This window comes from Microtus ochrogaster, chromosome 16, assembly GCF_000317375.1.
Source record: "Microtus ochrogaster isolate Prairie Vole_2 chromosome 16, MicOch1.0, whole genome shotgun sequence".
NCBI classification, from domain to species: domain Eukaryota; kingdom Metazoa; phylum Chordata; class Mammalia; order Rodentia; family Cricetidae; genus Microtus; species Microtus ochrogaster.
In genome coordinates, this window is record NC_022018.1 from 9,012,462 (window position 1) to 9,022,727 (window position 10,266).

Sequence of the window (10,266 nt, forward strand, 5' to 3'; positions counted from 1 at the left end):
AGAGAGAGAGAGAGAGAGAGAGAGAGAGAGAGAGAGAAGCTATTGTGACTTTTCCATGCTTTTTTTCCCCAAAGCTTGGCTGATAGCACCTTCTTGACAACAGCAAAAATAGCAGCGATCACTACAGCTACTATCGTGTTCCAGGAACTAAGTATACGACAAACATTAACTTACCCAGTCACATGAGATTGGCACTACTATTTTACTTACAAGAACACTAAGGCTAGTGGTTTGAGGTTCAACAGCCAGGATCTGATCAGGCAGTCTGAGGACCTTTACTTCCTAGGACCTTCCACCAGTTTTGTTAGGAGCTTAACTGGGCTGTGTTGGAGCAATGTGTATGGTATTACCAGGAGTGCCACGGCCTGGCCATCCATACTTCAGCAGGCAGGTGCTCTGTCATCATTCCCCACTCTTGTGAGAGCAGTTTTGATATGCAAACTTCCTGGGAACTACAGTGAGATGTTTAGATTAAGTAAATGGTTATCTATTATTGGCTAATCTTTGCAGCCTGCTTTCTCCAGGAAGACTGTCTTTCCAAGGCTGGAATTACAGGCTGCCCATTATGCCCATCTGCCTTTACTTGGTTCTGGATATCCAAACTTTGGTTCCCACACTTGTGTGCCAAACGCTTTATCCTGAGTTGTCTTCCCAGACCACCTGTGTTTTTTACACACACACAAATATAACTCCCTGCATTACATTTGTTTGTCATTAGAAGCTTTGCTCGTAGCTGGGCACAACTTAAGTGTAAGGTCACAAAACCTCTACAGACAGTTCTGAAAGAGACGTGCAGGCAGCACAGACAGCCAACACTAAGGGTGTTAGGTACTGGAAGTGTGCCATCTGTCCCACTTGAGGGAGCTGCCCTACTGCTTGCTAGCCCATAGGTGCTGGTCTGGGTCCTCCTACCCACTGTGTGCATCCAATGGAGTCATACTACTTCGGGTCTTAAAAACCCACTATAACTTCTCAATAAAAAGTCAACATTGGTTTTTGTATACAAGTTTCACTCCTATCTATGGAAGCAGAGTGCCAAGTTGATGTGATTATTCTTGTCCTAGAGCTGAATTTTACATTTACGGTTGTTGATGCTCTCAAAACACACCTTGCTGCAATGACTGTAAGAGGCAGAAACAGGCAGATCTGCAGTATTAAGACAACTTGAACAGCTCCAAGAGGTCAGCACTGAGCTGATAGGAACTGCTCTTTGAAATCTGCTCACCTGGCTCATGACAACAGCACCACATACCTTCCTCCGGCTACACTGGCTCCTCTGGGAACCCGTCTTCTAAAGTGCTCCCTAACGGCCCAAATGGAAACAGCATATACTTTATCAAAATGAGTGCTGAGTGAGTCTTGACATGAAACTTCCTGGCATTTTTCAAGTTAAACTGAGAGCAGAGAAGCGCTGGAGCTTAACTATCGGCAATGCATCAGACTCTTAACCCAGCCTTCTCTGGGTGACTGCCAGGTCCCATGTGATGCAGAGGGCTCAGCAGCAGAACCTGCAGCAGGAGTTCCCTTCTCTCCTAAAGCAAGAAGGAAAATCAGGTACGTGCCTAGCTCCCATACCAACCAAAACGGTAGGACAAAGGGAGAGGAGGCAGGGAGGGGCGGGGGCCCTACACACGCTCTTGCTGGGCCTGCTTCCACTCATCCTGCAGCAGCAATCAAACTACTCACATATGGATATGTAAGGATTCCTCCACAACAAAAAAACCGGCCTGTGGCTTTCCTCCGCTTGTCCAGTCGGTAAACTCTGAGAGGGCACTGGAAGCAGACATAAGGTTCTGTGAAGGCACATGGGACTCTGTTTACAAGGTTGGAACCCTCTCAGTGAACTGGGATTCTCAAAGAGGTCCTTAGTCAGTACGTGGATAAGCCAAGAATGCCAGGAAAGGATGATCATTCTAGTAACAGCTGTGCTTGCACACTGACTTCAGCAGCTTTAGACTACAGAAAAGAAAAATGTTGGAAGCCAATCTAAACGTTTCACCTTGCTCTGGGAAGGTTCACTCATGGTTTCTTTTCCTCAGTGTTCTCTGCATAGTTTCCTTTCATTCTCTATTCTTTCACTTAGTCCTTCAAACTGCTGGATCAGTCTTTGTTGGGTGCTGTAGAAACAGTGGTAAGCCAGATTCCGATCGTCCCTAGCCAACTGGAGCTTATAGCCTTCAATAACTAACCTTTAATTACATTGCTACGAGCCTAACAAATCTGATGCATTATTTAAGTTACAGGTTCAGGAACAATTATAAAGGGTCAGAACTTTAACTATGCTATTACACTGTGCAGTTTTTCGGGTTTTTTTTTGTTGTTGTTTTGTTTTGTTTTTGTTTTTGCTTGTTTGGTTGGCTTTTTAACCATCCAAGTCTATTGTGAATATGTAAGATACAGTAGAGAATAATACAGTCACATCAAAAGATGTTTAATGACAAAATTGAAATCTAATTCTATTTTTCATGATTTTATACAAACAAGTCTTTTAAAGACTTTATGATCAGTTCAATATCTTTGTTTTTCAGTACTTTTATGTTTGCTTGCTTTTTATCTATGTGTATGAGTATGTGTCTTTATGTGTGCATGTATGTGCATGATGCTCATTGAGGAAAAGATCCCCTAGAGCTGGACAGGTTGTAGCCACCTGATGTGGGTGCTGGGAACTGAGAGTTCTCTGGAAGAGTAACAAGTGCTCTTAATCACTGAGCCTTCTCTCTATTCCCTGCTCTCTTTTTTAATGGTTCCATTATTACCATATGAATTTTGTTGGTGATGATTTTATTCATTATTTGGGATGTGTACCACAGTGCAACAGGATGTGTAGAACTGAAACATTAATAGAGATTATCTATGTTCTCAAGAAGCCTATCAATGCAGGGAAGAAAAACACTCTTGGATGCTAGACTAGAGGTCAACAGTTAGTAAGTGGCCATTATGAAGCACACAGGTATCTCTAACAGTGTGGGCCCATATTTTATACAAAATATTTACAGCCAGGCTCTCTGGCCATGCTTAATTTCCAAGGCAGCTGCAATTCTGCCAAACAAGCTAGCCACCTGACAAAAGCAGGATGTATGGCTCCTTCTCTTTTGTTATTATGTAGATCGCCTGGGGAGGTGTTGATTCCAAAGCTGGTGACTTAAGGTGCAGGTGTTTTGCGCAGTACCCCAGAAAGAGAATATTAATGAGTATCCACCTTGGTTTACCTGGGGGATAAAAGGTATTTTGAATAAACGCGGGTAGTTCTTCAGGAATGAATGAAGCCTGAGATGCCCTTCCAATACGGCTGTGTGAACTGCGTCTCATTATTTCTCATACCTCCTTACCCACTGAGTTAGGGAAAAATAATTCCTATGTTGGGGGCACGGACCCTGACATAATGGCACCCAACGTGAGGCTGACCACTGAGCCCCGAGAAAATCCAGAGAACAGATAAGAAGTACGAAAGAGAACATGGTGCTGACCACTGAAACCCGAGAAAAGCTGGAGAAAGGACAAAAAGTACAAGAGAGACTGTGAGTGCTGACCACTGAACCCCGAGAAAAGCAGAAAGGACAAGAAGCATGAAAGAGAATGTGGTGCTGACATCTGAACCCCGAGAAAAGCCAGGGAAAGGATGGAGGAGAACGTGAGGTTGATCTGCAAACCCCAAAAAACAAGGAAGAAGTGACCAGATGTGAGGAACCCACAAGAAAATATGGGTGGATATGATGAAAAGCAAGCCGGATGGCTTCCAGAGGGACTGATCTGGTGCATTCAGTAGAAGGACAACAGACCTGAGGACAGCAGAGCTGATAACCGCCAGCAGGAGAAACGGAATACGGATAACCGCCAGCAGGAGAAACGGAGTACGATGTCTGTAGCTTGCTGTGGTTTGAAACCTGTTTGCTTTAAAACTAAGATACAGACTAAACATTTAAATGTTCTCAATTTCTGGGACACAAAATTTATTTTGAGTAAAATATTAAACCTAAAATCTAAGACCTAAGCTTTACCCTCAGGGAAAGAAAGACTCAAAATAAGAAATGACTAAAACCCCTCTTCACTTAAGAAAGGGGCAGACTAAGGGCTTAACAGCTGCCCAGAGACTGAAAGTGGTATTTGATAACAGCAAATGGTATTGTACTCTTACTGGTAATGACCTGATATTTACAACTGCATATAAGATGATGAAAAAATCTGGTATTGACCAATGGTACTAAAAACAACGGTACTGACCGAAAAGAAATTTTAAAAAGTCGGTACTGACCGACAAAAAATAAAATTATGATATGGAAAAAGATTATTGGAGAGTCAGTATTGACTGATGATGCAAGAAAAAATGATTTTGACTTCTTGTTGTTGGAGTTAGGAAAAAATGGTTTCTATGTTGGGGCCACGAACCCTGACATAACAGTGGTGTGAGAAGTCCTGTATATATGTTGCTTTTATTGGTTAACGAATAAAGCTGTCTTGGGCCTCTACATGGCAGAATAGAGATAGGCGGGGAAAACTAAACTGAATTCTGGGAGAAAGAAGGCGGAGTCGGGAGAAGCCATGTAGCCTGCCAGAGACAGAAACCAAATGGAACCTTGGTAAGCCACAGCCATGAGGCAATACTCAAATTAATGGGTTAAATTAAGATGTAAGAGCTAGTCAGTGAGAAGCTAGAGCTAATGGGCCAAGCAGTGATTTTAATTAATACAGTTTCTGTGTAGTTATTTCAGGGCTGAGCATCCGGGACAAACAAGCAGCCTCCAACAATGTAACAGTACTGGTAAGCACTATGTCACAAGATCAGTTTCCAAGCTTTTGTACTAAGAAACTGAGAGGATGAACTGAAAATTATCTGCTATAAAGAAGGTTATGTTTGGAGCAAAAGTTCAGGAGAGACCCAGCTTTAGCTTTAAACATGCTAGACTGAGCTGCTGAGGAGGCAGCAGATGCAGGTTGAGCTTCAGAAGACTGGTTTAAACTAAGAGTAAATTTAGGAGCCATGCAGAGTGATGGTCTCAAAAGCCTTGAGAGTGAAAAGATCATGGGGCAGCAATGACTCTGCAGTTTTTCAGTGTCTCCCCTCTGTATCTCTCTTCTAACAGTGAGTTTCCGCTCCGTCCTCCACAGTGTCCCTGGTGTTCATATTGTTCTTGTCACTCATAACTTACTGCATCTCATGTACTCTGGAAATCCACAGAGAATGTGGACACTGCACTTTGTCTGTCTCCACACTCTTCCTCCGTCCTTACAGCCTAGTGCTAACACAGCAGACCACCACAGCCTTTTCACGGTGTCACTCTTCTAGACAAGCCACGATTCTCACTGAATAGTAAGATCCATCACTTCTGGCAGCCTCAAGCTGATAGTGTCAAAAAAGGCAGTCTGGGTACGGTGGTTTAAGGATGGTTTAGATAAGCAGGTCACTGGTTGAGAAAGAATTTCAAAAGAGGAACAAGGATGGAAAACTGAAAGGGAATGAGAGGAAGAAAAGAGCAAGAATTAGAGGCAGACAGCCCTAAGACAAGGAAGAGCAGGCACAATGGGCAGGCAGCCTTTAGCTCTCAGTAGGGGACACTAGATCACAGTAGTAAGAAGTCTGAGCTAAACCAGTAAGCAAGGTGGAGGAGACAAGAGGTACAGCAGCAGTCCTAGACTTTCAGAGCTGAAGCACGGTATTCTAGCTGCCACTTCCTTCCTTAACAGAGACCACTACAGTCCTAGTGGCCCAGAGGAAGTGAAGGTGGAGACAGAGCTGCTAGGGAAAGACAGGCAGAACGAGTGCAGAGAGGGGTGCAGCTAGAGGAGGCTGTGGAGGAGTTTCAAATTCTTCAGAGAGGAAGGAAGTGAAGTCACCCTGGGAGTGGGAGAAGACCAGAATCAAGTTAAAGAGACATAGAGGACAGGACTCAAAGGCCTGAAGAAATGCTGGTTCCCTCCTGTCTTCTAGGGTGTGAGTGCTTCCCCCACATTTCATTCAAATGCCATCAGTCCCCATGCTTTCTGCCCCTCTATTCTGGTTCCTCAAATTTTCTTAATTAAGAAGAAAGCAAATGTGGGTACTACTGGTCTGCTTACTTTACTTATTCTAAAACACAAGCAAAGGAATGCTTTTTTACTACAACATCCAGGAAACACATCTTTAGCAGAATAGTATAAAACTCTACCTGCTTTAGAAAAAATCCACTTCCTGAAGACTTCTCAACAAAATAAATAGGCAAAGCTTCAATTAGGAGACAGGATGCTTTCTTGAGAAGCAGAAAGAGCACTCAAGGTTAGATAGATACTCCCAATATTCACTATTTTTTCCTTAAGGGGCACCACACTTTATCTTTCAGAGAAGACCACGACCACAGCGACAGCATTCAAATCTGGCTCCAGTTTGAAAAGTACGATGCAGTTAATGACTCAGGCTTTGAGTGACGGCAGATCTGGTTTAAATCTTGGTTCTACTAAGCTAAGTTGTCTCAGGCAATTGACTTTCTCCCTCTGAGACTTGGCCAGCCTGAAATGGGAATAGCATCAGCACCAGTTTCCTGGGGTCGCTGTGATGCTTACACATCCTGGTCCATCTAAAATGCCAGGAATGAGGAAGTAGCCAATGAATGTTTGTTTTCACTGGTCTATCAACAACTCCTTAAATTAGCTTGAGCTGCATTCTCTTCTCTCCTGCATGAACCTACAAGACAGCCCTGTCTGAAAGTGAGCTCTCTTCCCCTAGTTTAAATTCTTCTTGTTGTAGCGTGCTCCTTTAAGGGTACACTACCTTCACACATCTCTATGTTCTCCAGGCTCTACATTCTGAGCTGTGAATAAAACCTCAACAACAAAACTCATGGAGTAAATATTGGAACAATAAGGAATTTTAAAAAATTAGGGAAACACTAGGCTTCCTTGAGATGAGCATATTAAAAGATGGGCCAACTTACATAAATGGAAGAAAAAATTTAGTTCATCAATATTAAACATTCCTATTTCAAGCCAACATTATGAGCAAATACAAATGTAAACAACGCAGACTAAAGTCTTGAGCTCACACAATGACAGACTTCAATATACAAAGAACACATAGACAAACAAGAAAAATCACACAAATACGATAATAATGGTGTAGTTAGGTCTCTGAATCTGAAGGTACGGCCAGCCAAGATTCAATCAAGCATGGATCAAAAGCATTTGGGAGGCTAAGAGATGGCTCAATGGTTAAGACTCGTAGGACACCACTGTGAGTAGGAACTATCTATGTTGAGTGTTATCTAGATAAAGCGTGTGAAAGTCAGATACGACTTCTACAGCTCAGCACTGGACAAGACACCATGGGTGATTAGGTAATTACCCATTTCATCTCCAAATTTCCGAGGTGTGTGTGGGGGGCTGCATGTAAAAGAAATTTCTTATGAAACAGTGAACAGCTGTCTTGTTTCTGGGCAAATAGGTCACCCCAAAGGAAGCACGGAGAGAAGAGAAGTCACCAGTTGTGCACTGATATTCCGCAGGTAGAGACTGGTCCCGTGAGAGCTGGCAGAAATGCCTGCCTCCCAGGGGAAATGAAGACTGCTGAGAGCATCACAAGCTAGTACGTTATTTTTCAATGTAAAGAGCCACCGAATCTCTTGAACCATTGGCAAGGCAGTACTATTTCTAGGGATCCACCACAAGGAACCATTGCTAAAACTATTATTACTAAATTACAGTCACCCAATGAAAAGATCTAGATCTTAAATAAGAGGAATATATGCTTACAATAGAAGCAAATCGAAAAATCTTATAAACCATATTACAAATGGATTAAAGAAACAAAAATGTACATAGAAAATGACTGGCTTATACAATACAGCATGCTAATTAGGTTCCCATGAAGTTATCTGTTTTTTGATTTTTATTTTATAGGGGATTACAGTTAAGAGATTGCATGGATCTCAGAAAAGATTTTGAACTTTTAAACATCATTGAGACTGTCATAGAGTATGGGAACGTTTCAAATTGTACTAAATGCATATTGCATTATGATATTGTTATAAGTGTATGGGGACCAAGGAGTGGAATGTGGCAGTCTGGATATAACTGGCACCCATAAAATCACTGGGAGTGTTACTATTATGAGGTCTGGCATTGTGGGAGTAGGTGTGGCCTTGTTAGAAGAAGTGTGTCACTGACAGGGTGGGCTCTGAGGTTTCTTCTGGTCAAGCTACACTCATGGTGACACTCAGTTCACTTCCTGCTGCCTTCAGATCAGAGATGCAAAATTCTCAGCTCCTTCTCTAGCACCATGTTGCCTGAAGGCCACCATGTTCACCATAATGACGATGAACTAAACCTCTGAACTGGAAGTCTCCCCAGTTAAATGTTTTCCTTTATAAGAGTTGCCATGGACAGGTTATCTCTTTATAGTAACAGAACCCTAAGACAGTCCCTCATGCTATTCCTGTGCATTAAACTGAAGCTTCTGATCATTGCAACAGGTAAGAAAAAGAACTAAAAACATGAAGATTAAAATGGAAGAGGTAAAATTTTAATCTAGTTGCTGATGACCTAAATTTATAAATTCTACAAAAACATACACACCTGTGGCAGGTCTGCAGGAGAGAGCACTGTACAAAGATCAACTGAAGCTTAACACACGGGGAAAGAGAAGCCATAAACTAGAAACTGCTTCTATAACATCACTGAAAAAACTACACAGTAGTGCAACAAGTAACACTTGTATACAGGAAACTAAGCTTTGCTTAGGAAAACAAAAGAAAAACTAAATAAACAGAAAGAATTAGTTAACTTCCACTTTTTTGTTTGTCGCAGTCACTAAGTAGCCCTGGCTAGCCTGGAGCTCCATATATAATCCAGGCTGGCCTTGAATTCTCACAGAGATTCACCTTCCTGTCTTTTGTGCGCTGGGATGTAAGGTGTGCCCGCCTGACCCCTATTATTGTTTAACAGAATCCTTTGTTACCTTCAAAAAAAAAAAAAAAAGAAATTAACAAATTGGTTCTAAAAATCATAGGAAAATACAAATAATCTGGAACACCCAATGCAGATTTCGTTTGGACTTGCTGAGAACTTGAGTTCAACAGTAATCAGGGCCATGTGGCAACGACACTAGGCTGAGCCATCAATAAGGACTAGTCAAGTTCAGTGGTAGAGCCCATACCTAGCATGTGTAAGGCCCTGGGTTCTCCAACATGGCAAAACACAAAACCACCATAACAAAACCCACAGCAATTCTAAACAGACTAATTTAACAATTCCGAGCTAAAAATGAAGCCATATTTATAGAGGCATTTGATTCTCCATGGAGATCTGGGTAAAGGAATGGTTGAGTGTACATATGTGCATGCATGCATGTGTGTGGGGGTGGGGGGAGGTGGCTTTACTCTTTAAAACCACGGTACTAGAAAACTTTCAGACCCACATCTCCAGGGACAGGAGAGGCTGTACTCTGAGTTGACTACCATTGATGAAATCATTCATGCCTAAAAAAACAACCCAGAAAAATGAGGTCTAAGTTCTAGAAGGCTGGACATGGGCAGAGGCAGAAGATGCAGACGCTTCAGTCGTAGCTCTTACGTCATACCTCACCCAGGAACTCACTCCACACACGGCTGTGCATCTCTACTCACAACAAGAGGGTGCACTTAAATATTTTCCCCTAAGTTCTGTGAGCTGGCAAGTCAACCAAACCCAAAGAGACCATCATAGAGATCTCAATTTATTGGTTTGTTTTGCAGTATTAACATCAAAAACAGGGTCTAACATAAGATGGGGAACCCTAATTCACAGCAAACTGGCCCAAAGTGTGGGTGACAAAATATGCTTGTGAATGGCATGGGAAGAGTGGGCACTTGTAGAATGGAACCTCCACTTCATGGAATCTGCCCTTTGAGCAATGTCAGAACGAATTAAAGGGTGTTCCTGGTCCACTGAGAAATGTGCTACAAAGCCAGCTTTAGATACCTCAGGTTACAGGCACGTTTTACGTTGTACGGAGAGTAAAAAATAGTAAAGCAGATTAATTTTTTTCTATAGCTCGTAATTCCTTAAGCATAATAGATAGGACTGTAGTGTATTTATACAATGGAATATTAACTAGCAAAAAGAAAATAAAAGAAACAAGTTACAGGTGTTGGTTACAAAGGGAATAAACCTTTGAATACTACACTGGTAAGACACGCCGGTGAGCACATTTGTGTGGCAGAGTCTGGGACACTCGCTGAGCACATCTGTGTGGCAGTGTCTGGGACACTAGCTGAGCACATCTGTGTGGCAGTGTCCAGGACACTCGCTGAGCACATCTGT

The 10,266-nt window shown here is 42.4% G+C and overlaps 1 protein-coding gene across 1 annotated transcript in view; it reads right to left on the reverse strand.

The window, feature by feature from the left end:
• The window catches only part of Srbd1 (S1 RNA binding domain 1), a 184,343-nt gene that overhangs the window by 10,438 nt on the left and 163,639 nt on the right, over positions 1 to 10,266 (reverse strand). The window lies entirely within an intron of this gene.